Source organism: Artemia franciscana, unplaced genomic scaffold (assembly GCF_032884065.1).
Source record: "Artemia franciscana unplaced genomic scaffold, ASM3288406v1 Scaffold_6331, whole genome shotgun sequence".
Classification (NCBI taxonomy): Eukaryota; Metazoa; Arthropoda; class Branchiopoda; order Anostraca; family Artemiidae; genus Artemia; species Artemia franciscana.
Genome location: NW_027066583.1, coordinates 10638 through 17948, shown reverse-complemented (window position 1 = coordinate 17948; position 7311 = coordinate 10638). Strand labels below are relative to the sequence as shown.

Genomic DNA, 7311 nt, shown 5'->3' with positions numbered 1-7311 from the left:
GGTGTTGGGGTGGCGCGAAGCGCCACCCCAACAGCTAGTATATATATATATATATATATATATATATATATATATATATATATATATATATATATATACTAGCTGTTGGGTGGCGCTTCGCGCCACCCCAACACCTAGTTGGTGGGGGCGCTTCGCGCCCCCCCCAAGCCCCCCCGCGCGCGTAAGTCGTTACGCGCCATAATAGTTACGCGCCATTGTAGTTGTGTCCCTATGTCCCACCTGTGAATATAGATAGATATATATATATGGTTTTAACTACGTAAAACTTGCGAATATACAACATTCTTTGCTGTCCCATTGTCTTTGCATATAAATAGATTGTCAGGTTTACCGACTCTTGAACATGCAACATATAATGGTCCATGGGAAAACAATCTGTATTCAGATCTATACCTCATGATTCTAATGATTGCCCTTGAGCTTTGTTGATGGTGATTGCTAATCGACCATTCCCTGTCCCGGTGTCCCGGTCGTCATTTACATCCCCCTGTTTCCCCCGGTGTCCCCGTTGTAGTTGTGTCCCTGTGTCCCGGTCGTCATTTATATTCCCTGTGTCCCGGGTCCCGGTCGTCATTTGTATCCCGGTGTCCCGGTCTGTATATACATTCGTTTTTTAGTTTTGTTTTTCTCCTTTATTTTTTTCCTTTTTTTTTCTTTTTTAGCTTATTTAGATTTTTAGATTTTTTAGTTTTTTTATTAGTTTTTAGTTTTTTTTTCTTTTTAGTTTTTTTTGTCCCGGTCGTCATTTATATCCCCCTGTTTCCCCCGGTGTCCCCGTTGTAGTTGTGTCCCTGTGTCCCGGTCGTCATTTATATTCCCTGTGTCCCGGTCGTCATTTGTATCCCGGTGTACCGGAGTTGTGTCCCTGTGTCCCGGTCGTCATTTATATTCCCTGTGTCCCGGGTCCCGGTCGTCATTTGTATCCCGGTGTCCCGGTCTGTATATACATTCGTTTTTTAGTTTTGTTTTTCTCCTTTATTTTTTTCCTTTTTTTTCTTTTTTAGCTTATTTAGATTTTTAGATTTTTTAGTTTTTTTATTAGTTTTTAGTTTTTTTTTCTTTTTAGTTTTTTTTGTCCCGGTCGTCATTTATATCCCCCTGTTTCCCCCGGGTCGTCATTTATACTCCCTGTGTCCCGGTGCTTTGTTGATTGCTAATCGAACATTCCTTTTGTCCTGGTCGCTTTCTCTTTGAGTGTCGTCATTTATTTTTTTCTTTTTAGTTCTTTTAGTTTTTACCTTTTTTTAGTTTTTTTTAGTTTTTAGTTTTTTTAGTTTTTTACCTTTTTAGTTTTTTTAGTTTTTTTTAGTTTTTTTAGCTTTTTTATTTTTTTTATTAGTTTTTAGTTTTTTTTGTAGTTTTTGCCTTTTTTTTAGTTTTTTTAGTTTTTTAGCTTTTTTATTAGTTTTTAGTTTTTTTTGTAGTTTTTGCCTTTTTTTAGTTTTTTTAGTTTTTAGCTTTTTATTTTTTTTATTAGTTTTTAGTTTTTTTTTGTAGTTTTTGCCTTTTTTTTCTCTTTGAGTGTCGTCATTTATTAGTTTTTTCCTTTTTTTTTTAGTTTTTTATTGGTTTTTACCTTTATTTTAGCTTATTTTTCAGTTTTTTCCTTTTTTTTAGTTTTTTTTATTTTTTATTTTTTTTAGTTTTTTACCTTTTTTTAGTTTTTTTAGTTTTTTAGCTTTTTTACTTTTTTTATTAGTTTTTAGTTTTTTTTTGTAGTTTTTGCCTTTTTTTAGTTTTTTCAGTTTTTTTTTAGTTTTTTATTGGTTTTTACCTTTATAGTTTTTTTAGTTTTTTAGCTTTTTTATTTTTTTTATTAGTTTTTAGTTTTTTTTTGTAGTTTTTGCCTTTTTTTAGTTTTTTCAGTTTTGACGTCACCTGATCCAGTTTTTTCAGGTGACGTCACCTGACACATCCATCCATCCATCCATCCACAGACAACTTATTTTTATATATATAGATATATATATATATATATATATATATATATATCTATATATATATATATATCTATATATATATATATATATATATATATATATATATATATATATATATATATATATATATATATACTGAAAAATCTATTTATATGCAAAGACAATGGGACAGCAAAGAATGTTGTATATTCGCAAGTTTTACGTAGTTAAAACCACAAACATCCATCCATCCACAGACAACTTATTTTTATATATATAGATATATATATATATACTAGCTGTTGGGGTGGCGCTTCGCGCCACCCCAACACCTAGTTGGTGGGGCGCTTCGCGCCCCCCCCAAGCCCCCCCGCGCGCGTAAGTCGTTACGCGCCATAATAGTTACGCGCCATTGTAGTTGTGTCCCTATGTCCCACCTGTGAATATAGATATATATATATATATATGGTTTTAACTACGTAAAACTTGCGAATATACAACATTCTTTGCTGTCCCATTGTCTTTGCATATAAATAGATTGTCAGGTTATCCCCCTGTTTCCCCCCGGTGTCCCCGTTGTAGTTGTGTCCCTGTGTCCCGGTCGTCATTTATATTCCCTGTGTCCCGGGTCCCGGTCATCATTTGTATCCCGGTGTCCCGGTCTGTATATACATTCGTTTTTTAGTTTTGTTTTTCTCCTTTATTTTTTTCCTTTTTTTTCTTTTTTAGCTTATTTAGATTTTTAGATTTTTTAGTTTTTTTTATTAGTTTTTAGTTTTTATTTCTTTTTAGTTTTTTTTGTCCCGGTCGTCATTTATATCCCCCTGTTTCCCCCGGTGTCCCCGTTGTAGTTGTGTCCCTGTGTCCCGGTCGTTATTTATATTCCCTGTGTCCCGGTCGTCATTTGTATCCCGGTGTACCGGTCTGTATATACATTCGTTTTTTAGTTTTGTTTTTCTCCTTTATTTTTTTCCTTTTTTTTTCTTTTTTAGTTTATTTAGATTTTTAGATTTTTTAGTTTTTTTATTAGTTTTTAGTTTTTTTTTCTTTTTAGTTTTTTTGTAGTTTTTACCTTCTTTTTAGTTTTGTTAATTTTTTTTTTTACTTGTGTCCTGGTCGTCATTTATACTCCCTGTGTCCCGGTGCTTTGTTGATTGCTAATCGAACATTCCTTTTGTCCTGGTCGCTTTCTCTTTGAGTGTCGTCATTTATTTTTTTCTTTTTTAGTTCTTTTAGTTTTTACCTTTTTTAGTTTTTTTTTAGTTTTTAGTTTTTTTAGTTTTTTACCTTTTTTTAGTTTTTTTAGTTTTTTAGCTTTTTTATTTTTTTTATTAGTTTTTAGTTTTTTTGTAGTTTTTGCCTTTTTTTTTAGTTTTTTGTTCTGGTCGCTTTCTCTTTGAGTGTCGTCATTTATTAGTTTTTTCCTTTTTTTTTTTTAGTTTTTTATTGGTTTTTACCTTTATTTTAGCTTATTTTTCAGTTTTTTCCTTTTTTTTAGTTTTTTTTTATTTTTTATTTTTTTTAGTTTTTTACCTTTTTTTAGTTTTTTTAGTTTTTTTAGTTTTTTAGCTTTTTTACTTTTTTTATTAGTTTTTAGTTTTTTTTTTGTAGTTTTTGCCTTTTTTTAGTTTTTTCAGTTTTTTTTTTAGTTTTTTATTGGTTTTTACCTTTATAGTTTTTTTAGTTTTTTAGCTTTTTATTTTTTTTATTAGTTTTTAGTTTTTTTTGTAGTTTTTGCCTTTTTTTAGTTTTTTTCAGTTTTGACGTCACCTAATCCAGTTTTTTTCAGGTGACGTCACCTGACACATCCATCCACACATCCATCCATCCATCCATCCACAGACAACTTATTTTTATATATATAGATATATATATATATATATATAATATATATATATATATATATATATATATATATATATACTAGCTGTTGGGGTGGCGCTTCGCGCCACCCCAACACCTAGTTGGTGGGGGCGCTTCGCGCCCCCCCCAAGCCCCCCCGCGCGCGTAAGTCGTTACGCGCCATAATAGTTACGCGCCATTGTAGTTGTGTCCCTATGTCCCACCTGTGAATATAGATATATATATATATATATGGTTTTAACTACGTAAAACTTGCGAATATACAACATTCTTTGCTGTCCCATTGTCTTTGCATATAAATAGATTGTCAGGTTATCCCCCTGTTTCCCCCGGTGTCCCCGTTGTAGTTGTGTCCCTGTGTCCCGGTCGTCATTTATATTCCCTGTGTCCCGGGTCCCGGTCATCATTTGTATCCCGGTGTCCCGGTCTGTATATACATTCGTTTTTTAGTTTTGTTTTTCTCCTTTATTTTTTTCCTTTTTTTTTCTTTTTTAGCTTATTTAGATTTTTAGATTTTTTAGTTTTTTTTATTAGTTTTTAGTTTTTATTTCTTTTTAGTTTTTTTGTCCCGGTCGTCATTTATATCCCCCTGTTTCCCCCGGTGTCCCCGTTGTAGTTGTGTCCCTGTGTCCCGGTCGTTATTTATATTCCCTGTGTCCCGGTCGTCATTTGTATCCCGGTGTACCGGTCTGTATATACATTCGTTTTTTAGTTTTGTTTTTCTCCTTTATTTTTTTCCTTTTTTTTTCTTTTTTAGTTTATTTAGATTTTTAGATTTTTTAGTTTTTTTATTAGTTTTTAGTTTTTTTTTCTTTTTAGTTTTTTTTGTAGTTTTTACCTTCTTTTAGTTTTGTTAATTTTTTTTTTTACTTGTGTCCTGGTCGTCATTTATACTCCCTGTGTCCCGGTGCTTTGTTGATTGCTAATCGAACATTCCTTTTGTCCTGGTCGCTTTCTCTTTGAGTGTCGTCATTTATTTTTTTCTTTTTTAGTTCTTTTAGTTTTTACCTTTTTTAGTTTTTTTTTAGTTTTTAGTTTTTTTAGTTTTTTACCTTTTTTTAGTTTTTTTAGTTTTTTAGCTTTTTTATTTTTTTTATTAGTTTTTAGTTTTTTTGTAGTTTTTGCCTTTTTTTTTAGTTTTTTGTCCTGGTCGCTTTCTCTTTGAGTGTCGTCATTTATTAGTTTTTTCCTTTTTTTTTTTAGTTTTTTATTGGTTTTTACCTTTATTTTAGCTTATTTTTCAGTTTTTTCCTTTTTTTTAGTTTTTTTTTATTTTTTATTTTTTTTAGTTTTTTACCTTTTTTTAGTTTTTTTAGTTTTTTTAGTTTTTTAGCTTTTTTACTTTTTTTATTAGTTTTTAGTTTTTTTTGTAGTTTTTGCCTTTTTTTAGTTTTTTCAGTTTTTTTTTTAGTTTTTTATTGGTTTTTACCTTTATAGTTTTTTTAGTTTTTTAGCTTTTTTATTTTTTTTATTAGTTTTTAGTTTTTTTTGTAGTTTTTGCCTTTTTTTAGTTTTTTCAGTTTTGACGTCACCTAATCCAGTTTTTTCAGGTGACGTCACCTGACACATCCATCCACACATCCATCCACACATCCATCCACAGACAACTTATTTTTATATATATAGATATATATATATATTTACTAGCGTTTGGGGTGGCGCTTCGCGCCACCGTGCCATTGTAGTTGTGTCCCTGTGTCCCACCTGTGAATATAGATATATATATATATATATATATATATATATATATATATATATATATATATATATATATATATATATATATATATATATATATATATATATATATATATATATATATATATATATATATATATATATATATATATATATATATATATATATATATATATATATATATATATATATGTTTTAAACTACCTAGTTGGTGGGGGCGCTTCGCGCCCCCCCCAAGCCCCCCCGCGCGCGTAAGTCGTTACGCGCCATAATAGTTACGCGCCATTGTAGTTGTGTCCCTATGTCCCACCTGTGAATATATATATATATATATATATATATATATATATATATATATATATATATATATATATATATATATATGGTTTTAACTACGTAAAACTTGCGAATATACAACATTCTTTGCTGTCCCATTGTCTTTGCATATAAATAGATTGTCAGGTTTACCGACTCTTGAACATGCAACATATAATGGTCCATGGGAAAACAATCTGTATTCAGATCTATACCTCATGATTCTAATGATTGCCCTTGAGCTTTGTTGATGGTGATTGCTAATCGACCATTCCCTGTCCCGGTGTCCCGGTCGTCATTTACATCCCCCTGTTTCCCCCGGTGTCCCCGTTGTAGTTGTGTCCCTGTGTCCCGGTCGTCATTTATATTCCCTGTGTCCCGGTCGTCATTTGTATCCCGGTGTCCCGGTCTGTATATACATTCGTTTTTTAGCTTTGTTTTTCTCCTTTATTTTTTTCCTTTTTTTTCTTTTTTAGCTTATTTAGATTTTTAGATTTTTTAGTTTTTTTATTAGTTTTTATTTTTTTTTTCTTTTTAGTTTTTTTGTCCCGGTCGTCATTTATATCCCCCTGTTTCCCCCGGTGTCCCCGTTGTAGTTGTGTCCCTGTGTCCCGGTCGTCATTTATATTCCCTGTGTCCCGGTCGTCATTTGTATCCCGGTGTATTTTTTTTATTAGTTTTTAGTTTTTTTTGTAGTTTTTGCCTTTTTTTAGTTTTTTCAGTTTTGACGTCACCTGATCCAGTTTTTTCAGGTGACGTCACCTGATCCACGATCCACAGATCCACAGACAACTTATTTTTATATATATAGATAGTTTTTTTTTTTACTTATGCCCTGGTCGTCATTTATACTCCCTGTGTCCCGGTGCTTTGTTGATTGCTAATCGAACATTCCATTTGTCCTGGTCGCTTTCTCTTTGAGTTTCGTCATTTATTTTTTTCTTTTTTAGTTCTTTTAGTTTTTACCTTTTTTAGTTTTTTTTAGTTTTTTAGATGAAAATTTTTTTTAGTTTTTTCTTTTTTTCTTTTTAGTTTTTTATTGGTTTTTACCTTTATTTTAGCTTATTTTTCAGTTTTTTCCTTTTTTTTTTTTTTTTTTTTTTTTTATATTTTTTAGTTTTTTACCTTTTTTTAGTTTTTAGTTTTTTTAGTTTTTTAGCTTTTTTACTTTTTTTATTAGTTTTTAGTTTTTTTTTGTAGTTTTTGCCTTTTTTTTTTCGCGCCACCCCAACAGCTAGTATATATATAAAAATAAGTTGTCTGTCTGTCTGTGGATGGATCAGGTGACGTCACCTGAAAAAACTGGATCAGGTGACGTCAAAACTGAAAAAACTAAAAAAGGCAAAAACTACAAAAAAAACTAAAAACTAATAAAAAAAATAAAAAAGCTAAAAAACTAAAAAAAACTAAAAAAAGGCAAAAACTACAAAAAAAACTAAAAACTAATAAAAAAACTAAAAAACTAAAAAAACTAAAAAAAGGCAAAAACTACAAA

At 30.5% G+C, this 7311-nt stretch overlaps 1 long non-coding RNA gene across 1 annotated transcript; it reads right to left on the bottom strand.

Moving 5' to 3' along the window:
* Positions 1 to 1526: 1526 nt before the first annotated feature.
* LOC136043470 (uncharacterized) lies at positions 1527 to 6939 on the bottom strand. Its single transcript, XR_010621623.1, has 2 exons — positions 6867 to 6939; positions 1527 to 1795 (listed from the first exon to the last, which is right to left on the bottom strand). It is a non-coding gene; the product is annotated as an uncharacterized LOC136043470 (long non-coding RNA).
* Between the last annotated feature and the right edge of the window lie 372 nt (positions 6940 to 7311).